Raw genomic sequence first — 23220 nt, 5'->3', positions numbered from 1 at the left:
CTGTTCCATTGTTGATTCCTAATTGCGGTATCTCACTGGGGTAGCTAGGGCGGTAAGAGCATAGCCATGCACACAGGAAAACCTCATGTTAACTAATGTCAATCAAGCAAAAAAAGCTAGGGTGTTTACGGCACATTAGTCTACCATTTCATGGTCTCAAACGTCATATTTTCTAACTTAGATCAGTTTAGCTTAGTTACATCTGAAAGCCTTAAGGTAAAGGATTTATTGACGTGGGTGTGGGTGTCATTGTTCAAACTTTCTGCATTAGTGCGATTATACTGCTTCTGTTACATGGTCACCAAAAAGGAGCTAAAAGACCAACATAAATTCTACTCGGTTCCCTTCAGTTCATGTTCAAAGACTTTAAGCATTCGGCACATATGATCTATGTACCAAGGTGATACTCCAACAGAGACAAATTACGTTGAGACATCTGAAAGTCATCATTTCAACGCACATGTACGCATTTTAAAAGGAAACCTACAAGAGGATCAAAAAAGGAGATTACGCCACATCTGTTTGGGTTTAAACTACATTGTCTACCGAGTTCAAAGTTGTTTCCTTTTGTCTTAGGAAAAAAAGGAAAGGAACCCTCTTGCCCAGCTGCTTTTTATCTTAAGTTCCTCACTACTATCAAAGAAGTGTTTTCGGTGGTCATTCCATGTTATTTCAAAAACCTGAGCTAGTTAAGGAAAGAAGCTAGTGAGAAAATATGCCTTATTCATCAAAGCTTTGCCCTCTCCACCTTCACTTGGAATATACAGAGAAAAATTGGGAGAGGGGCTCTGTGAAGTCCTAATGGGAATTCTCTTATCTACCACATGCTGTTATGCCATAAATTAAGGAGCCAAATCAAGCAAGCAGAACTCCCATGTGAGCCACGTTTCAAAACAGGGTGCTCAGAGAGGCAGCAATGGATAAACTCCATCCTGGATCTTAATTTATCTTGCATGAGTAATTGCCTGTGTAGTATTTGGGGAACAGAGCAAGAGGAAAGGGCACCTTTCCCCCCACTTGGGGATCAGCTCATGGGTTGCTCAGCTTCAGCCCTCTGAGAGCCAGTGTGGTGTAGTGGTTAAGAGCAGTAGACTCGTAATCTGGGGAACCGGGTTCGCCTCGCCTCTCCTCCACATGCAGCTGCTGGGTGACCTTGGGCTAGTCACACTTCTCTGAAGTCTCTCAGCCTCACTCACCTCACAGGGTGCTTGTTGTGGGGGAGGAAGGGAAAGGAGAATGTTAGCCGCTTTGAGACTCCTTTGGGTAATGATAAAGCGGGATATCAAATCCAAACTCTTCTTCTATGGCTATCCCCCAGTTCATGAGCTTGGGCAGAAGTAGCACACACTTTTCAATGATTATTTCCCCTAGGATTTAAAGCAGAGCTGGGGCACCTTTGGCCCTCCGGGTGTTTCTAAACTACACCTCCCATTAGCCCTAGCAAGCATGGCCAGTGGCCAGGGGTGATGGTAGGTGTGGTTCAGAAACATCTGAAGGGCCAGCAGTTCCCCATAGCTACTCTGAGGTTATATGTCTCTTTTTGGCTTTGTGCATAAAAGTACACAATGTAGATCTAATTGTCTGTTGTGCTCTGCCTGAACACACACGCTCTATGGCTGTGAAGGCCTTACTGTACAAAGGTGCTGGTTTCATTATGAAGCTGAATCACACTATTGAGCAAATAGGGTGGCTCTGGCAATCTCTATATGATGGCATTGCGAGATGGCCCAGGACATCCTCTGAATGAAGCAGTTTGAATCATGCTATTGCTACCCAGGTAACAAGCACTGTGAGTAGTGGTGGATACTGGCAACTGGAATTGAGAGAAAGAGTAGTAGGATAGGCAAGGGATTGATTGGATATAACTTGCCTCATCTATTCAGCATTTTCCTTTTTTTTTTTTTTTTTTTTTTTTTGAGTAGCAGGGCCATTCTTGGTAGTGTATGGAATCTCTTCGCACACACCCTCCCCCCCCCCCCCGTTTTTTACAACTGGAAACCATTTTTTGTTTGTGCCACCCAAATTTGAGGCCCTTATCCAGACTGCATCCTCCCGGTGGCCCATCCCTCCTGTGCAAACTGGTTGTTGCTACCTGCTCTACTTTAATTTTTACATAATGCCATTGGCAAGGAGTGTTTGGGAGACTTTTGTGTTATAGAATTTTAAGGTGATCATTGAGAACCCTGGGAAAGTGAGGATAACTTCTAAAAAGAATGGTTCTCCAACATGAGGTCCAACATGTGGCCCTCAAGGCCTTTTTTGGTGGCCGTTGGCAACATTTGATGCCTGTCGTAGTCCTGTGCTGCCAGCCACGGCAGAGCTCAGTGGAGGGAGTAGCCAGCCAACCAGCCAAGTTTCAAGGACTCTTGGCCTGGAGGCAGAGTCCATATGCAAGGCTCAGTCCAGTCCTAAGGGCAGGAATACCTCAGTTCATGTAGTCAAACAATCCGGGGGTCAAGAAAGCCGAGGGTCCAAGGTCACGTGAAGCAAGAAGCAGCAAGATCTGGCCAGGAATGACAAATGTTCATTCCAGCAACTAACTGAGGCTGGAAACCCTGCTTAAGAAAGCTGGAGCCAGCTGGTTCACATCAGGAGCAAGAAGGCTGATCCGCAGCAGGTGGAGTCACTTTGCCTTCTGCTCCTTCAGGCTGCTGCTCAGCAGGTGAAGCCGTCTCCTGGCCCATGACAATGCCCCTCCAGCCTTCGTGCTGCTTTCCCAAAGCTGGGTAAGCGAGGTGCTGGGCTTTGGGAAGGAGGCATAAGTACTCTGGCAGTGTCCTAGAGTCCCCGTTCCTCCTTTCCAAAGCCTTGGTAGTGCTTTCCCAGTTTTGGGAAGGAGGCTGACGAATTCTATGACCCTGCCAGAGCCCCGCACCTCGTTCCCAAAGCCCAGCAACTTGCTTACCCAGCTTTTGGAAGGCAGTGCAAGGGCTGAGGGGGGCATCAAATTTTGGCCTCCACCTGGCATGGCATGGCAAGGCAGGGTGCGTCCCATGGGTTCCATGTCAAAGTACTCATGTGACCCACTTGGCATGAAAAGTTGGACTGCCCTATTCAAAAGCAATCACCACCAGCTCACCACAGTAAGATGCTACATTCTGCATCTTAATCATAGGAATATATGCTATGGCTATACAAATGGTTTCAAAATGTATAAAATATTCATGGAGAAAAAATATAGCTCAAGATAAATATGAGAAATGTGTTAAAACTGAGTAATGCCATAGTAGGAATATTAAATATGAATATTTAAAAATAATGCTTCTCCTAAAAGTAAGCACCCAAAATACTTTTGTGTGTCCTGGATATGTGCTATGTTTATTCTAATATTTATTTAAAAATAATAATAATCAAAATTGCCTCTAAAATGTGAGAAGAATTGGCTCCCCAAACTCTCTGAATCATGTAACATTTGTTCCATTGCAAAGAACACTTTCCTCCCTGAACTTTCTCTTGTCGTAAGTCATTTTTTCCCTGCTTTCTTGGAAACCGCTTAGAAGGAAAGGCAAACTCCAAGTGGTTATCAATGAGCCACTACTTAAACAGTGCAGGGCTATACTCAAATAACCAATTTAGACATTATTGTTGGCAGGCACCCAGTCATCTACTAATAGTACCATGTGTTGGGTTGACTTCATAACTCTTGGGCTGGGTTTTTTTGTGGGATGTCTCTAAGTGGGTAAGATAGGATCCTGGAAACAAGATGATCACATAATTTTGTGTTCTTAAAGCTTGCTCAGATGAAGCTTCTTCCATGGTTGATGATTTTGCTCTGCAATGCCTAATAAAAAGTAGAGGAATAAGTGATAGCAGCTATATAGTATATTTTCTGGAAGTTGGGGTTTTAGCAACAACTCCTCTTCTTGCCTTTGTTACCTGTGCCAATCCTGCTAGCTTCCAGTCTGCTTCTCAGTTCAAAAATGTGGGGGAAACACACGTTAAAACATAATAAATGACAGGATAGATAGAGTATAGAAATGGATTGTGACTAATATTTTGTGTATACTGCTTCCAAAACCAATGCTGGGAGCGCACTGAACACAGAGCAAAGGGGAGCATGTACACAGCCTGAATTAAAAGTATGGGAGCTGAAAATTTGCTGGTTTGAAAAACAGTTTACGAACAGTGAAAAAGGATTGAGTAGGGAAGAAGGTAATATTTGGGAGGATTCTTAGCACTGATAACTCAGCCTTTTGCTACCCCTGGTTTCGCCTTCTGTTAGCTGCTGGGTCCCCTGCTCCAGCAGCTCAAATGCACAGCAGCCCCCACGGTGTAAGTCAAACCCTCTTAGGACCATTTTACACAATTCTGAGATACATGGTTAGCTGTTTATTTTCTCTCTTGGTCACCATATTTCAAGTGTCAAGTGTGCTCATAACAAAGCTTGCTCCCACGTTGGAAGAAAATGGAAGAAATGGATTTAGCACCACAATCAACCCCAGTGGGCTGGGCATGGACAGTGTCCATAAAACCTTTGTCTGTGCCTATGATAGATAGACATCACCTTGCCAACATCACCTTGCCAACAAAGGTCCGTATAGTTAAAGCTATGGTCTTCCCAGTAGTGATGTATGGAAGTGAGAGCTGGACCATAAAGAAGGCTGATCACCAAAGAATTGATGCTTTTGAATTATGGTGCTGGAGGAGACTCTTGAGAGTCCCATGGACTGCAAGAAGATCAAACCTATCCATTCTGAAGGAAATCAGCCCTGAGTGCTTACTGGAAGGACAGATCCTGAAGCTGAGGCTCCAATACTTTGGCCACCTCATGAGAAGAGGAGACTCCCTGGAAAAGACCCTGATGTTGGGAAAGATTGAGGGCACAAGGAGAAGGGGACGACAGAGGATGAGATGGTTGGACAGTGTTCTTGAAGCTACCAGCATGAGTTTGACCAAACTGCGGGAGGCAGTGGAAGACAGGAGTGCCTGGCGTGCTCTGGTCCATGGGGTCACAAAGAGTCGGACACAACTAAACGACTAAACAACAACAACAACATGATAGATAAGGGTTTTGCAAAGAACACACTTGATCTCAGCTGTGAAATAAGCTGAAGGCAGCACAGAAAGAAAATATTGTGCCTAAAATGACTATGCAAAGGACCAAAGCAAAAGAAAAAGATCACATATTCAAAATGTGAATCTCAAATGTCCTTTTAAACCAAGGTCCAACTGTTGGGTGGTTGTTTTTCATATAGTGTATGACTATATCATTATGATGACATTCACAACATCCATACACTGAAACATTTTTCTCTCTCCTTTATGCTGAAATGAAATTTGGAAGACAAACTTTTGGGAGAGACTCCACACGTCTGTAAGATGATTGAGGTGGAAACAGAAAGTGGCATAGGGATCCCTTTCCAGGTGCCTATTCTCCAAACGCTCTCCGTAGGAATCAGTCTGTACGAAGCTATAACTAATGTTGGCCGTGGATCACAAATAGTTGAGCAGAGGATGGGAAAGTAATAGCCAATACCCTGGCTCCACTTGGTTCTTCCAATTCTCCCTCCATAATTTGCAAGATGGATAGGCTTTGGCTGAGGCTTTTGAGGTTTTGGGACAAATGACAACACTCAACGTTGTTCAAGTGGTTTGTAATTCATGTTTGAAACTGGAGGAGGAAAGCCTTTAAGGCATCCTGGTCATAACTGCCAGTTCAGCAAATATTAAGGATTTGTTCACATTTAACTGTTTTGTGCCTAGTACAAGACCCTCCAGAGGAATGAAATCTTGGCTTTGCAAACTCTAAATGCAGGCTCTCCTGCTGCTCCTCTGCCACCTTCCTGGCCAGGCAAGCATATCTAATTCCCTAATCAATATGCATGTGACTAATCCTCAGCAACTACTCTCTATCTTTGATACTAAAAAATAAAAAAATAAATAAAAATCCTATACTGAGTTTGACTGGCCTGAACCCTTTGACAAAAGCATCCATGTTTCTTAATTGTCATAGCAGTTTGCCGAATTTTGCAATTCATCTGCGGGGAACACATGTTCAATTGATGAGTGTGGGGGACATAGCAGTTTTTCACCATCAAATAGAGAAGGACAGAGACAGTAAGATGGAACTAGGGTGAAGCAATGCCCAATTTGCTTTCTGGGAGATCTTCCCCCTGCCTAATAATAGGACTTTCCATTGCCACACCATTGGTCCTCTCACCTCTATTCAGAAGCCTGATATTCCTTTCTATCATTCTGAAACCATATGACATCCTTCCCAGTACACAACTCCTCATCACCCTTATTTTCAAAACTTTCAATGGCCTTCTTGCTTTCTCAAAAAACTCTACCCTTTCTTCCTACCTGCTCTGTATGCCTTGAACTTCCTTCCATGACAACTGCATGATGCTGCCCCTTCAAAACCCACCATTTCTGCAGAACCTTTCACTTCACCCCTTGGTTCTTATTCCACACTGCAACTCTTATTGAGTATCGACAACTGAAACCATTGCCATTATCTCTAGCTTCCTGTCATCTCTCTGTTGGCATCCCTCCTCGGATGAAGAAGGGACCTGTCATTTTGTTTGTTACTGTGCATACATAACTGTAAACATGTATGGTTCTACATGACTATAACAGCAGCAACAATGGTACAAGACTAGTAATGGCTGCTCATTTTGTGGTTCAAAGAATGGTAAAAACCGAAGGACAGTGCCAAATGCTGTCACAGGCAGTTTGAATTTTTGCTCTGCCCATGAGGAGGGAAACGGCTACAATATCATCCCATGCTTCAGAAAACATATGGAAGCAAGGATTAAAGCTGTTCCAACCTATTAAATTTATGGAGCCGGAATCCTCTGGGAGATGTCATAAATTCACATCCTTTCTTGAGTGTGAAAGCCTGCAGAGGGACTTTTTGATTCACAGATAGGCGTATGAAAATAAATTTTTGCTGCCATCGCTGTGTTGAAATAGAGAAGAGGAAGATGATCCTATTCACCCACCTCCCCCCCCCAAAAAAAATTAAAAGCTGGGGTTAATTTAAAAAAAAACTAAACTAAACCGTGTCAAGTTAAAAGGGCCCGATTCTGACACCATAGCTTTATTTTTGTTGATGACATATAGGCGTATTTGAGAAGATTCAAAAATAGGTCAGCAGCGAGGGATTAGGATCTACACCAGTAGATGGATTAAAGGAAACCATCGAAAATATAAAAAGAAAGACTGAAGAAAATTAGTATGTTCAGTTCAAGGCCTCTTCCAACATTACAAGCCACATGTAGCCATCAGTGTTTATGTAAGCATGAGTATTCACAAGTGGTCAACCACAGCATAATTTGAGCCTCGCCTTGCCAGAATTTCTACCAGCTGCCACTGGACACTGTTCCTTTTGAACTACTGTTCTTCTAACCCAGAAAGATTTCCTGGGATAAATTGGGATAAATAAAGAGATAAGTGCAATAAATCACTGTAACACGGAAGCTACGTGGTCTTGTAAATAAAAGGACCGTGAACAAAAGGAAAGGATCCAATGCCTCATCCTGGAAAATTTACCAATCCTCACCCTGGGTTTCGCTGGGGTTCCCTGTGGTGACATGTAAGACTTTTCAAATCCTATTGCTATTGCAAACTTTTTATTCGCTATAGGCCTCCTACCACTGTCTGGAACCAGAAGGTGGCAGTATTACATCCAGTATTAATGTACTTACACCACAGGCAAAGGGGAATGAGGAACAGATGTCAACAGAACATTCAGTCTTAATATTGACAAATTATGCATCAACTGCTCAATTAATCAGCCAAGGCGGCATTAGCACTGCGATATTGTCCTTTGGCTGCAGCACATTGTTGTTGTTTTAAGAATGTTTTAAGAATGATCAGAGCACAAACTTTACACAGCAAGGGTGAGCTCAGCCAACAAACGTGTTGTTGTTGTTGTTTTACAATACCTCCACAATACACCTTCTAGTGGGAAGATATAGCAAGAGCACCACCTCTTACAGCACACAAGTTACCCTGGACCTGTTAATGATCCGTCTCCTTTCTAGATATTGGTCATACCTGTGTCCAGATAAAATCTGAAGTGTCTTGGGGAAGGCATGTTGCAGGTGGGCAGGGATATGCAATAAAGAAATATTGAGCAATGTAATTTCAGCATTCTTTTGTTTGGGTTAGATAGCACAACAATTTGCTTAGGGTTTATCCACACTTAACTTTCCTTTGCTCTTTCCAGGCACAGTGCATGTCTCTGTGCCTAAGCACCTCTCTCTCTCTCTCTCTCTCTCTCTCTCTCTCTCTCTTTCTCTCTCTGGAGCTTTCCTCATGAAAACCTGCTCTTTAAAGCTCCATCGGAACAAACGTTAATCCACAGAAAACCCAAACTGACATTTGCATTAAAGAGCAGTTTTCCGCAGGGAAAGCTCAAGGAAAAAATGCTTGGACACGGAATGTAAAAGTGCGGACCTCTGCCTGGAAAGACCAGGGTAAAAGGGGAGTGTGGATAAGCCCTAAATTCTAAATTTAAAGCTTTGATAGCTGATGGAGCCAATGCTGCATTGACAACGCCTACCATAAACACCAAGTCTATAGCCTCCTGCAGCTAAATTGGAGCTGATTATTTGCTTGTTACACTTGTGTTTCCGGAGCTCTGCACTTCGTCAGACCTCCGTTTTTCTCAATTTGCAACTAGCATCTCATTTTGGATAACATATTCAAATTCTCTGGGAACGCAATAACCTCCTAGAGCCAGAACTGTGCAGATTAGGGGATGTTTGCATAAAATATTCTGTTTTAGTTTCCGTATTATCCTGGTGCACATTTGGGGAATTTTAACATGCCAAACTTAGAGGGCCCTGCATGCTGTGTAAACCACCAGCTTCTCGAAACATCCATCTGAACTGCATTAACTTTCTCTTCATGACCTCATTCTGGGTGTCCATGCATTTTATGTCAGTAAGTAGACGAAAGGGGGAAAGAAAGGATCAAATAATTATTCTCCAGGGGATTGTGCAAATGTTTCCCAGCATCAGCAGCTTAACAATAAATTTAGAGCGGATTAATAAATAGCAGCAGCAAGTGAGGTGTGGCATGAATTGATGACATCAGCAGCACAGACTGATGATGGGTCACTGCTAACCAGTCAGCTGCCATCTGCCTGCACAATACGGTTGCAGCGCCCCCTGACTCTAATAACACCACTGTGTATTATGAGGGGGCAAGAGGCCCACTCCCCTTTATGTGGTTTACAATCTGCTGTACTTCCCCACCAGTCACCGCCAATGCTCCCCGCATCAGATGCCTCTGAAAACAGAAAGCTACTTTAAGAAGAAGAGGCCAGCTTATAGCCTTTACCCTGAAGTGCATAGGTGTTTTTATGTGAGGGAGTAGTCAATCTTGCAATCGCTCATCTTTCCTCAGTCTTTCAATGGGCTCAGTCTTTCAAATGGTTTTATTGTTTTATTGGATCTCTTAGGGTTTTTTAATTGTTTGAACTGAGATCTTTGGATGATGGGGGGTTCACAGCATAAAAATACAAAATAAAAACTCAAAATACGTAATAAAAACAAGAACAAAACAGACCAATATCCCTCCCCTCCCACAAACGCATTTAAAAGAACATAGGTTTAGGCTTCTGCTTTAGTTATTTATCTGTAATGTTTCTTACTTGTCTTTTACTGTACAATACAACAATACAAAGTAAGTTAGAGAAAAATGAAATAATTCCTTTTCTCCCTCTCTCATAACACAATGCAAGATGCTTATGTTAACATATGAAGCCCTAAACAAATTGGATCTGGAGTCCATATAGATCTGACTGAATGTTAGATCAGAAAGAGAGGCTCTGCTGGTACTGCTGGTTACTGCTGAGGTCTGAGGTAAGGCTTTCTCAGTGGTGGCCCCCTACTTAAGGAACTTCCTTCTTTTGGTGGTGCTTCTGACACCACCATTGTGCTCTTTTCACCAGTTAGCAACGACGCACCTCTTTGCCTAGGTTGTCGAGAGCAGATGAGTTATTTTTGATAAGGTTTCCCCCTCCCCTGCCGTTCTTCAATTTTTGTCTTTTTTATATCATGGTTTCAAGTTATGTTTTAATGTTTCCAATATGTTTTATTCAGTACACATCCAGCTCTTAGTTTCTCAGCCCTGGAATTGGAAACCGATTCCAGATCCAAAGATGACCCCTGCTGAGTGCTAGCACCACCCTCTGCAGCAGAGACGTGAATATGGTTGCAGCCGTACGCAACTTCATCCCACAAATAAGTAGCAAGAGATCCAGTCCCTTCTTGGCATCTGCAGCATCAGCAGGGAGCAGAGAGAGAGGGTTTTTTTTTTCTCCTTAGCTGAGTAACCTGAGATCAGATGGTCTCATGTCTTTACTATGGATTTTGCTTAATACTAGAAAAACATTGTTTGCTGTGATCTTGCAAGTCATGCTCGGTCAACCACCTTTCATGCTCTAAATACATCAAGTTGCTACACTAAATGAAACCAAACAAATGCATTCAGGAAGATTAACAGGCCACAAAGATGGGGGTCTGTTGTGCTTTCCTTTCCAAAGCATCCCAGAACGGTTTGTTGGAAACAGAAAGTGTACCGCACATGATCACATGTTAATGATTTAAGCCTGGGCTTGGTCAGTTATGTAACCAGTGCATTTTCTTCAGCAATTGTGCTTTCTCCGTTTTCCAAACCCAGATTAAATCTTGGATTTTACTGTGCTGCTGCAGTTCAATTTTCCATTGGTACAACGAGCAAATTCTTCTAAATATGCATGCTTGTGTTTTTTCCTTTCCTACCCTTTTTAAGGGTAGGTGTTAGAATGAAGATTATTCCTCCAATCAGTATATGTCTTTAATGTGCAATGCCAGGAGCAGCAAGTTCAGTACATGCTGAGCTCCAGTTTAATCACATTAAGAGTCCCGCTTTCCTCCTTAAAATATATGGGAAACTTTCGCCAACTTCAAAAGAACTACTCCAGAGTAAATGAATTCAGGAATATGCTGCGCATGCCACAACTAACTGCTGGAGCAGATACAGGTGAGAAAATCTTCTTGACCCTCTCTTAAATTGTAACTCATTGGATGCCTTGGAAAACAGCATTAGCTATTAACCTCGGTTTCTTGTCTGGGAAATCAGGACATTTACATATTATCAGCTTTTCAAGCAATGAACACACACAGTTGCTCATTTGTTCCGTAAGATTCGTTCACCTTCGACTGGTCATGAAGCCTTTCCTCTAGAATTACAGCTCTTTTGCTCTGTCTGGATTGAACTGGGGTCTTGAACTGGGGCAAATAATTCACTTTGCCACTGAATGTATTTTTGATTTTCTTTTATGGTTGGCATAAGAGTGTTAGTCTAACCATCTTATACAAATTGCATACATATATCCTAGGTCTCCTGCAGCCAGCTTTCTGTCTGTGGATGTTTTGCACAGCTCTAAATCTTAAATGAGGTGGTTTTTTTAGGAGGGATACATAATTTACATACAGTGCTGTTGCCCACCATCCAATCTCTGAGCCGTGAGAGATTCCAGGGGGTTCCAGGCATGTTATCCAGAGTTCGTGTTTCCTTTTGGGAATGAGGCACAGCAGAGACTGTGGTGTCTTTATGACATATGGTTTATTTATACATATATACAACCTGAGCCTAAGATGGAGGGGTTCACAGCATTAACACTCAAAAGGATCTTGTTGAGGGAGATGGTCCCACCCATTTGCCATCTTACACTGAGCCCATTAATTCCCCCCTCAATAGTCAGGCTATTCCAAGAATTAGAAGCCTTGATTAAATTCTAACACTTGTTAGATCTAGGGACTAGAGGTGTCTAGCACACAGCTTAACAGTCCAAACTCATAACAATACTTTATGTATTTCTCAGATTGCTTGAACGCTGCAAAGCCAATGTCTGTTGTTTGGAAGAGCATCCTGCTTTGCAATCGTAGGAAGCCCTCCTTGACTTCTTGGGGCTGATTATTATTTTTATTACTACTAATTTGTTATTATTATGGACAAGGCCCACCATCCAGTCTAGTCACCTCGCCTCCCTTCCGTCCCTCCTTCCTTCCTGAGCCAGCTTGCTGCCCTTGAGGTAAAGCAGCTAACAACATATGACTGCCCTGATTAAAAATTGAAAGGAAGCGGGGGGGGGGGGGGAGAGAGAAGTCAAATGTGTGTGAGAGCCCAAATGGAAGCAGCACACAAGTTATGAAACACTTTGAGAAGTGTCACTTTACAACAGAACATGTGAGGTCTGTGGAGGTGGTGACATTCACACTCCCCCACCCCCCACCCCACCGGCCACCTCAGGCAGAATTCCAGCCGGGAGGATTCCGAGACAAACCAACCACAGGAAAGAAAACTACAGTTCCAGATCTGCTGGAACCGCTGGCATTTCTGTGAGATTTCCACATGACGTTTCCCTACCTTTTTTTGAAGGTGGAATTTTAATTTTGAAACACACACACACACATTTTATATAATGTCCTCTCACAGAACATTATTTTGGCGAACAGCAGCATGAAAGATCTTTAGAAGCAGTACAGAGCAGTCGTTAAAATGTCTGGCTAGTCAAAAATATTTCATACAACTCCATAGGCCTTGGGATACTCTGCAAAGGATGTATATATCTCCCATCACAGGGCAAAGTATCTAATTGTTTTGTATTATGAAGAGTTCTGCCTTTGATTCCTATAGTGCAGGTTGCACATTTTCTCATCTGGGAATACACTGCTTCATGCAAAATGTTTGGTCTGCTTATTGTTTGCAATGAAGTATTATAGATAGGGCACCTAAGAACTTAGGACATTGCCTTAAAGTGAGAATTAAATACATTAAAAGAAATTGCAGTCAAGATAATGGGGGCAGTGCTTTGTTTCTGGAGTAGTCTGGCACTTTTTTTTTCTAGAAGAAAAGCACTGGGACAGAGTCCTAAAAGTATCTCTTTCGGTAGTCAAAGGGCAAGGTAAAGAGATCTTGAGATATCTCCTACCTCGATTACCTATTGGACAACCCAAACCACAGCATCAGTTGTGCAGACGTTTGCATTTCTTGGACAAGTTGTTTAAAGAATGAACTCATTAACAAGGCTATGATTTAAAACAGGCTTCCGCAACCTCGGCCCTCCAGATGTTTTGAGACTACAATTCCCATCATCCCTGACCACTGGTCCTGCTAGCTAGGGATCATGGGAGTTGTAGGCCAAAAACATCTGGAGGGCCAAGGTTGAGGAAGCCTGATTTAAAATAATAATTTGGCATGGCATTGTTTGGGGAGTTTGAACATTACACTTGGGTAATGCAAAGCTTCGCGTTTTCACTAGGGGGAGTCATGATCAAGAACAGTGGATATTGGTCAGGATCTATAGCCAGGGAGTCTTTACACTGCTCTGTGTGACATGCCACAAAGCCCACCTTTGGTAATACAGTACGTGTAGATTAGGATCCCCAAATTAGACTACTGATGAAGGAAAGGTTGTGTCAAAAAAAGAAGTCTCACACCAAATAGAAATTAAGGAAAAGATTGCATCAAGGTATTGGGAGATTATATTTATAGGCCTATTAGAACCTGCCACTGCAATGAGTGCGATAAGACAATTCTGCTTCCAAGGTTCATAACATGAGGCAATTCCCATGAGCTGCCTCCGCTGAATTGAAATTGGTAATCTGCTAATTGACAACCTAAAATATCACCAGTTATCTCACTGATAAAAAAGCAAACTACTTCACACTTTGGGTATTCCAGTACCGAAGGCCAAATAACAACAAAGCATTCCCTTTTTCCAAGCATGTGGGGCAGCCTCATATCAGCAGGTCACAGATCTGAAGCTCCCTTCAAGTGTGAAAAAGAGGAAGATAAGGAATTATTTGTGTGGGCCTCTCACAGGCAGAGCAGATGCGATGCAAGAAAAGGATCTACAATCAGATTTGGATTGGAGCAGTAAAGCTGAGTTTCCTCCCAGGGTGCATTTCTTATCCAAATTTGCCCCTCCTTTGCTAAAGCTGCTATTAGTCCCAGTGGGAACAGCCATAATACAGTAGACAGGGAATCTCAAGTTTCCTTCCTGGCTGATATTCAACAGGCTCCCTTCCCGTGGAACCAATGACTTCCCTGTTGCAGCGGGCATTTTGAAATAGATTTCTGCTTCTGCTATGAGTTTTAATTGCTCTGCCCTTTTAAGTTGCTGACAACACCTAGAACGATGTTATATCAGGCAGGGCCAGCCCAATACATTTTGGCACTGCAAAATGGTGCTCCCCACCCCAGCCCCGCCTGGGAAGATGGGATAAGTGAAGATCTACATCAGGAACAAGCGGGGGATATAGAATAAACAAGGGTTGGAGGAGACCAGCAGGGCCTCCTATTCTCCAAGACGCTGCAGAGACGGCATGGGGAGGCAGGAGGCTGCCCAAGGAGTGTGCTGCAGCTTTTGCTACCACTATGGCAGTGGCAACAGGTGATGCATTCCTTGGATGCCAGACCTGCTGCCGCTGTGGAACCTGCCACCTGAGGAGGTCAACTCACCTTGCCTCATAGGTGGGCCGGCCCTGATGTTGGGGCACTGCAGGAACTGTTGCCACCCTCATGCCCTTGGGTGAAGGGTGGACTTCAAACCTCTTAAATGAAGTAAATAAAAGTAAAATGGCAGGTGGCTTGCCTGTGATGGCACTGCAGCTGCCTACCGCTGCCTGCCTGCACCAGTTCCCCTGCCAGGAAGCAACCAGCAGATGTTGGGGCTGCAGAGGTATCATGAGCCCACCAGGTTGCATTTGGTTTCAGTCAAGCCTTTCCCGTAACCTTCTATGTAATCTTTTTAAATAAAGATGCCAGTATTGAATATGGGACCTTCCACATGAAGCATGCGCTCTATGGCCTCTTCCCTAGTCATCTTAAAAATATACGATGCATCTCCTCAGATGTTTTTTATTCTGGCTGCAGCTTCTTGTTCTGCATCAAACACAAATCTGCAGAATCTTCTCCTTTGAATATATTGGGTCAGGGATGTACAGGATGTCAGAGGTTAGGGCCGGCCTCCCAGACCCCAATTCATGCAGAAGCTCTGGCTACAGTCCATTGGATCCTGTCCTCGATATATATTCTACATGTATTCATCATAAAGAAGCCTAGTGACATCCAGCCTATGGCTTCTTTGACTGTGTGCAGAGCAATATATTACTATTAAAGCACACTTTAAGGCATGCATGCCTTTAAAAGTGTAGTTGAACTCACAGTGGGATCCTTAGGCATTATTAACTTGAAGCTTTAAGAGACCTAAAAGCTACACTACATATGGAAAGTCACATTAATATGTCTCCTTATACGCTGTAACTTTATATTGTTTTATTATAGAAATGGCTATAAAAACAGATTTGTCTGGAATTATTGATTATTTTGTTCTGTGTCTGGTGGAGCACGGATTCTTACCATGCGCCCTTAAATGAAGCTTCGGGCTACGAATGAAAATATGTACATGCAATTATACTGTAAAAAGATACTACAGTGTCATATGGGCATGTTATTGGTGCAATATAATAGCAGGCCAAAAGCAGCCAGCAGGGAATAAAACTTGCTGAGTTGGAAAAAAATGTATTATGTTAGGGAGGAAAGGGGTAAAGAAAGGGGGGGGAGGACTCGACAGCTATACTGTAAAGCCCATTCTGCCACTTAGCAGGGTTTATGAATTGTATTCTGGAGCTCTGCAAATGGCAGGCTTTTAAGTTGACAGAAAGACTAAGCATTTCTTAAAATAAAAAAATGACTTCTATTGCTGCAGTCCAGTAACTTTTGTTTCTTTGTTAGTTAGTTAGTTAGTTAGTTAGTTAGTTAGTTTTGTTTTGTTTTTAATAATGCATTGCATACAACTAATATCTTTTTGGGGGGTGAGAGGATGGTGGAGGGAGCAAGGCCAGGACAATGTAGATGTGTATACCATATAACACCAGTCCTGAAAGACCTACATTGGCTCCCAGTACATTTCCGAGCACAATTCAAAGTGTTGGGTTTAAAGCCCTAAACAGCCTTTGCCCAGTATACCTAAAGGAGCGTCTCCACCCCTATCATTCAGCCCAGACACTGAGGTCCAGCGCCGAGGGCTATCTGGTCGTTCCCTCCCTGCGAGAAGTGAAGTTACAGGAAACCAGGGAGAGGGCCTTCTCGGTAGTGGCGCCCGCTCTGTGGAATGCCTTCCCATCAGATGTCAAGGAAATAAACAACTATCAGACTTTTAGAAGACATCTGAAGGCAGCCCTTCAGGGAAGCTTTTAATGTTTGAAGTTTTATTATGTTTTTAATGTTCTGTTGAAAGCCAACTAGAGTGGTTGCGGGAACCCAGCCAGATGGGAGGGGTAGAAATAATAAATTGTTGCTGTTGTTGTTGTTGTTGTTGTTGTTGTTGTTGTTGTTGTTGTTGTATAAGGCCAGCCCTATCATGAGGCAGAGTAAGGCAAGCACCTCAGGCAGCAGTTGGGAGGAGGCAGCACCAGAGACAGCCCTTTCTCCTGTGTCCCTGGCCATACCATTCTGTTGGAAGGCAGGCCTGCGAGTGCCACACAGCCCGTTCTGTACCCTCACTGCTTACCAGCATCCCAGAGGGCGAAACTATGCCACTGACAGTATTGGTATAAGAGTCAACTGCCAACCCCATCAGCTTCTGATGCCCTTTACCTCAGGCAGCAAAATGTCTTGGGCCAGCTCTGCGTACAGACTCAGGGTGAAGGATGGATGGCGAGATCAGCCTCATCTGTCCTGCACTGGGCTGCCTCCTATACTTTTGTTCACCCACTTCTTCAAGTCACAAGACGTTTCAGGGATGCAATGCTTCCCCAGGTTTGGTGTCCTTTAGAAGGAGGTCCCTGGAGCCTTTAGGCATTTTGAAGTGTTTGCAGATATTTACACATATACAGGGTGAATGTGGGTGGGGGCACTGTTTAAATACCCCAGCAGAATGATAAAGTCCAGTGCTTCCACACTGGACAAGAAGCACCCCAAGCAGTGAAGGGTGGTCCTTTAGGACAGGTGAGCCAATATCTTACCCATCTCAATCTGTCCTGAGCCAGCCCTCACCTGCTTGCAGTTTTACTTACAACCAGTCAAGGGTTGGTGCTTCCTGTCACTGACTCTTCCTTTCCACCTACTGTTGGTCTCCCTACCCTTCCCAATGGTCATCAGCCACCAATGTCCCTAAGACACTTACAGAGCCCTAACTCAGCTCTCTGTGTCTTTCCCTGCCTATCCCAAACTGCAGTCTTTCTCTTGTTTTCTTTACATAGATGCCTGATTTACAACATCCTCAGCTTAGTGGGGCAGGAGGAGGGCCTTTTGCCCCTGTCCAGGTATTTCCTAGCCTCTGAGAAAGCCAGCTATTGAATCTACTGATCTCCTGAACTGCTTCAAGCAACTATCTCATTTCTGCAACAGAAATATCAAAGAAATCTAGACAAATTGGATACATGATTGCATAGCATCCCATTAACAATAAGGTGATGTGGACAAACATAAATTTGATAATCAATACTTGCGTAACGCAGGTCCTTTGGCAAGTTCACAATATAATCTAAGAAATGATCTAATCTTAGATACATCTGACTGATCTTTCTAAGTCAGCTAGCCATCTAATGATACCATCTGTGTTGTGGATCTATATAAATTAAATTTCATTAACAGAAACAAAAGGAATGAATTTAATAATGCATACATTGTCGAAGAAAGCTTTGTCTATTATAAAACCTTTGGCAGGGACGATGGTGGAAACAATAATTAGCAAGTTAGCATGGCCCATTTAATAATCTTCTGCACTGTCTAAAAACAAGGAAAAGTGGCTGTGGGTAAATAATTCTAACAAGAAACATCTGCCTTTTATGTTTCATTTTGACGTCAGTGTGCCTTTATTAGCTTCCCAAGACAATTCAACATTTTATGAAGGAACCTGAATAAAATTTAGTATTGAATAGGTTTTGCAGGGGCAGGAATAAGAGTCCAGCAGTGATCAGAAGAGGGGTTTTTTTTTCATTTCAATATGGATATCATAATAGATATATAAATTCTAGAGACCTTTTTGCCAAGAGGTCATTTTGCCAAGAGGCCGTTTGCATGACTCTTGAAAGAGTAAAAGGACAAGAAAGGTGCCCAAGCATTATTCTCTCTTCTCGCAGTTTCAATGTTGTTGATGCCTTTGCTGAGCCAGTTACAGATGTTATGGGTTAAGCCTTACATTGTGCCATTGTTTTGTGAGAGGAAGAAGACAGGGAAGACTAAGGAGGGGAAATGGGTTTTATTCATAAGCTGGAGGGTCACACAGACATCGTGTACATCTGACCGCTGGGAGAGAGATGTAATCTTGCAAGGCATTGGGGGGGGGGATGCAGAAGAAAAATAACCTTTCCAAGTTACAGCTCAACCCTGCAGAAGAGAAAAAAGCATTTCTTCCTGACAGCTCCTTCTCATCAAGTCTCCTGTGCCATCTTGGGTAATCCTTTTTATGGACAGACCAGCCTTGCCCAACCACTTGACCAGAGGAACTTCTCTGTTCCGCCTGTGCTAAGAGCACAGAATGTAAGAGCTCTGTTGAATCAGTCTCACTGAGTCCACTGACAGCATATATACCTGCTTAATTACATCTATACAGTGGTACCTCTGGTTACAAACTTAATTTGTTCCGGAGGTCCGTTCTTAACCTGAAACCGTTCTTAACCTGAGGTACCACTTTAGCTAATAGGGCCTCCCACTGTGGCCGTGCCGCCACTGCACGATTTCTGTTCTCATCCTGAAGTAAAGTTCTTAACCCGAGGTACTACTTCTGGGTTAGCAGAGTCTGTAACCCGAAGTGTTTGTAACCCGAGGTACCACTGTATTAGGGAGTAAGTTCTACTTGGTTCCACTGGGCTTCCTCCCAGGGAAGTGTATGTCAAGTGTCCTGTTTTCCCCTGTGACCAACCACATGCTTCTTGCAAGCCCATGAAGGGAATAGCTTTAACAGTCCACCAGCCAGTACCACCAAGTACAATGAAGATGCTCCACACCACAGGATTTAAGCCTCTGTGAAAAACAGTTTATGCTGACCTTTGACCCAAAATGTTACCCCAGTCATATGGTAATTGTCTAACATGCCTCGTCTTTTGCTTCTCTTGTACATTGTTCTAACCACATAGAGCTTCTCCATACCAGCAGAACATTTCCAGATCATGTGTCCTGTCATTCATGAAAACAGCTTGCACTGATGTAGATAGTCAGTTTACATGATGGGAACAACATGCAAGCAAAACACTTGCAAATGTTACAAGTGTTCCATGAAGAATAATCAAAGAGAAGCATCTCTGGTGGTTTCAGTGACAGGAAGGAAAGAGATGGAGAGGAAGGATTGGGACTCTTTAAAAATAAAATGAAAAGTGCGTAAGCTACAGTTTTAAAGAAGTTGATGGCATTCTACTTCGGCTGTCCATCCACTTAGGGTGTGCATGCATTACAACTTACTCCACATGCAGTAAACTCCCCTTACTAGTTTTTGAAGCCGTGTACATGTTAGTCCTGATTCCTATCAATCCTGTAGTTTCTTAAGAAATTCTGGTGGTCAGTGGCGTAGTGTCAGGGGGCTCAGAGGGGTGGTGACCCTAAGCATAAAATTCTGAGAGGGACACAACCAGATGCCCCCAACCAGGCTCCCTCATCGAGGCCACGTGGCAGAGCTCCTGCTGCCTCCTGGAGCCTCAAGGAGGCAAGCTGCACACGGACCAGGCCTTTGGGGTTGAGGCAGTGCCTCCTTCTCCTCATGGCCGGTGAAGGAATGTCCAAACACCCCACCTCTGGGCTGGTCAAGCCAGGAGGCGGCAGAGCCGCCAAGCCAAGAAGGTGTGCAGTCATTGCCACCAGCTACAGCAGCACAGGCAGTCATGTGCCTCATGGAATTTATCCCAGCTGCACTGGCCACCAAGGGGACACACACTTGCCCATCCCTGGCACTGGCAACCCATGCTATGCCACTGCTGGTGTTTGATGCATTTTTTCGCAAACCAGCTTCATTCTGTCTAGAAAACATAAGCTTCATTCACTTCATATTTAAGACCAGTGTGTGTTTGAGACCACCGTTGCAGATGAGTGCAGGTGGTTAGATCACAGCTTCATGAATAGGAGTTCTCATCATGAATATCCTCTGGGCTGGCCTACCAACAGAGGATAAAATCCACTTGGCCTTTCCCATACTTCCAACAATTGTCATTAGTAGAATTGTGCATTATAGAGACCATTAAAAGGGTTAAAATACTATTTCACCCATAACTTTAATGAGGTGTGTTAACGTTAATGATGCTGTACATTTGTTCATATTTGTCTAAATGTACTTCTGTATATCTTCTGAAAATGTTTGTCCTGCCATTCCTCTGCGGTTTTGAACACACAGTAGTTTGCTTTTTTTATCCCCTCCTTTATGCAGTATAACTTGCTAAAGCTGAGACAGCAATTTATTTGGTTTTCCCCAATTTCATTTTTCAAAGAGAGGAATTTAGGAGGATTAATGAGGTCACAATCCCCTCGTCATTCTCCCAAAGTAGGTAATCCATGTGGGCAACCAAGGCAAATTCTGTCTCGAAACTGGGCCACAACCCAGGTTGAAATGGATCAAGAAATTCAAAGAGTGTCTACAGCTGAACCATCTTCCTCTCAGTCATCTTGCCCAAGAATATAGGTGATCTGGAGGTATTTGGCATAAACCTCTGGGCCCAGGGCATTCCCACCCCCCAGGATGGCCTCCCCACTGACCTTCTTCAAGCTGGTGGGGACCCAGCCCATCCTGCAATGAAGTGTTCACAGAATCCTGAACCCACCCAGCATTTGTGTCATCATCCCCTCTCTATCGTCACAACCACGTGTGCAGTAGGTTTGTCCAAGAGCCAGAGGTAGCATGTTCAAGGTCATTTTGTGAGCTTCTTGTTTGAGTAGGAATTTTAAACTATATCTTTCCAGTCTACACTCCACTCTTTACTGTCTTTCTTTTAAGCAAAGCAGCCATTGTCCAAGTAAAGATCAATTCACATGCTATTTCCTACCCCCTCCCCCAAAATTCAAAATCCCTGTTCTTTAGGGTAGCAGCTTGGAAACAGCAATCTACCCTAGACTGGAGCCAAATCTAGTACTCTTATTTCACATTAGGGATTTTGGTTATATTTGCTTTGTAAGTATTCTGAGCGCCAAAGTGAAGTTTAATTCTCTAACCTGCAAATAACCTGCAGCTTGAAAATTAGCTGTGTCAGAGCAACACACGCTCATGTTGTCTTGCCCATTTATGATATAACTCGATGTGTGTCACTCCAGGTCAAGAGTCTATATTTAGTATCTGGGCAGCCAAACAGCAAGCTAAACTTTCATCCCCCCGATCCAATTTCCATGTTATTGACTAGGGACATGTCTGTCAAAACACACCTCGTGAACATCCCTGAAATGTGTCCTCTCTCTTTAAGTATCCAAGTAGTAGCTATATTAGATATTCTGCATGACAAACTTAAGTAAATCCAGCAGTGTGTTGAAATAAATGGCTGTCTGGCTTTCTCCCCCTCCGCTCAGTGGGAACTTTCTAGGTTCACACACACATCTTTTTTGGCCTCCCAACATCAAGGCATCACTTCCCACCCCCACCTTGGAGTTTTATCATACTGCTGGGAAAGAGAAAGATACTTGCTTACCAAATGGCTGGCCGGTGACTCATGTGCTTGTTTGAAATCCACTGAGCATATGAATCTCCCTTATCTCGCCCTGTGTGTTTTGAATCCCCTCTAATGAAAACACTTAACCACTGCCTTTTTGCTGACCTCCCTCTGCACAGATTTCTGTGGGCCATTTTCAGAAGACCGTGTGCGCTGGTCTTAACTGTGAAATCAAAGGGAAAATAAGAAGTTAAATTTACAGCAGGAGTATTTGGTCTTTCCTAAACAAATATTCTCCATTCCACATTAAGAATGGACCAACACGTCCTCCTCTTTAACAGCCTTCTCCCCCGGGCCCATTTATCAGTTGCAAGGACAGCAAATCTATTTATTTTATGATACAATGGAGGGCAAATGTGAGGCTACAGGGATGCTTTGCCATGGTCTTTGGGGCATGGAAAACATTACTCAGTTGTTCACAGGGTCTTCCTACAGAGCTCATCAGCAATTTAATCCAACAAGGATTTAGGAGTCTGAATTAAGGTCACATTGTGACCTTAGAAATTTAAAAAAATCATGCTGGGTCAAAGTATTTCTGCCCAGCAATTTTTGAAGGTAGTGGTGGGGGTATCACCCCCCGCAAATGTTAAAAATTCGCAGGGGAAGTTCAACAGGTGAAGCTTTCCCTTGCAAAGATAGAAAATTTTAGCTGCTGAACCTCTGATTGGCACAGCTGTTAAGCTGTCAAGAGACATCCATACAAATTGGCAAGCCTAATAAGGGGTTAGTTTCTTACTCAGCTTTCCTTTCTTAATGAGGATGTATCCTACTCGTCATCACAATTTTTTAGCAAGCCCCACCCCTGTGAAAAAATTAATAATTACTGTATGTTTCTGAACTTACATTTCTTCTGAAGTTCTGTCACATCATCTAAGTGACAAAAAAATTCTCAGCGCCAAGAAGCCAGAGTTTCCAAGTGCCGTGCTTGGTGGTTTTTTTGCTGCTTCCCCCAGACCTGGAAGGCCAAGGGTGGAGGGAGAGCAAGGATAAAAAGCATCCATAAACTTTTGGCAAAGTTCAAAGGAAGCAAAATATCATTCGGCTTGGAAAATGCAGGAAAAGCTCACTTCTTGGCTCCCTCACAATGCAGAATTGCAGAAGTCTTGTGCTCTGTAACCGCAGACACCTATTGCAGTTTTAAAGAGTAATCATGTAGCAAGACATGTCTCCTGCAGGTTTTTCAAGACTAGTCAGTTTTTCCGTGGCCAGATTTCCATAAGCTATCTGTCTAGTGTGGGACTATCAGCTCTCTTCTCCAGTTAGCCATAAGGAATGCAAGGAACTCATTCCGCCTGACCACAGTTCATAAAATGACCTCACAAAGTTAAAACAGACTAATAACAGAATGGAGTCATTTGATCTTGGGTTACAATGTGCTGCAACCACAAAGCAAAGTATTTCGATTTATTTCATTTTTTCATGTATACATCGGATGTGCATTTTGGCCAAGGGAGGGAGGGGGGATGGTGGGACAGATCTGGGCTCCAAAGAGACAGGTTGCCAATCTTGCTGATTTATGGTGGCTTCAAATCCTAAGGTATCCAAACTGTGGCACACCTTCCCCATAGGAGCCATACAAGGTGAAGGAGAT

At 43.4% G+C, this 23220-nt stretch overlaps 1 long non-coding RNA gene across 2 annotated transcripts in view; it reads right to left on the bottom strand.

The window, feature by feature from the left end:
- The window catches only part of LOC310757459, a 35231-nt gene extending 12395 nt beyond the window's left edge, over positions 1-22836 (bottom strand). Inside the window, exons 1-3 of one of the 2 annotated variants that reach the window (XR_014545229.1) lie at positions 22473-22836; positions 21609-21792; positions 3305-3772 (exon numbers count right to left, since the gene is read on the bottom strand). This is a non-coding gene — a long non-coding RNA (uncharacterized lncRNA). Of the gene's footprint in view, positions 1-3304; positions 3773-21608; positions 21793-22472 lie in introns of those variants that run through there. The other variant, XR_014545228.1, reaches the window with a different exon arrangement.
- Between the last annotated feature and the right edge of the window lie 384 nt (positions 22837-23220).

Source organism: Podarcis filfolensis, assembly GCF_964270895.1.
Source record: "Podarcis filfolensis genome assembly, chromosome: 2".
Taxonomy (NCBI): domain Eukaryota; kingdom Metazoa; phylum Chordata; class Lepidosauria; order Squamata; family Lacertidae; genus Podarcis; species Podarcis filfolensis.
Note: the sequence above shows the minus strand (reverse complement) of the source record. Positions and strands in the feature narration are given on the sequence as shown.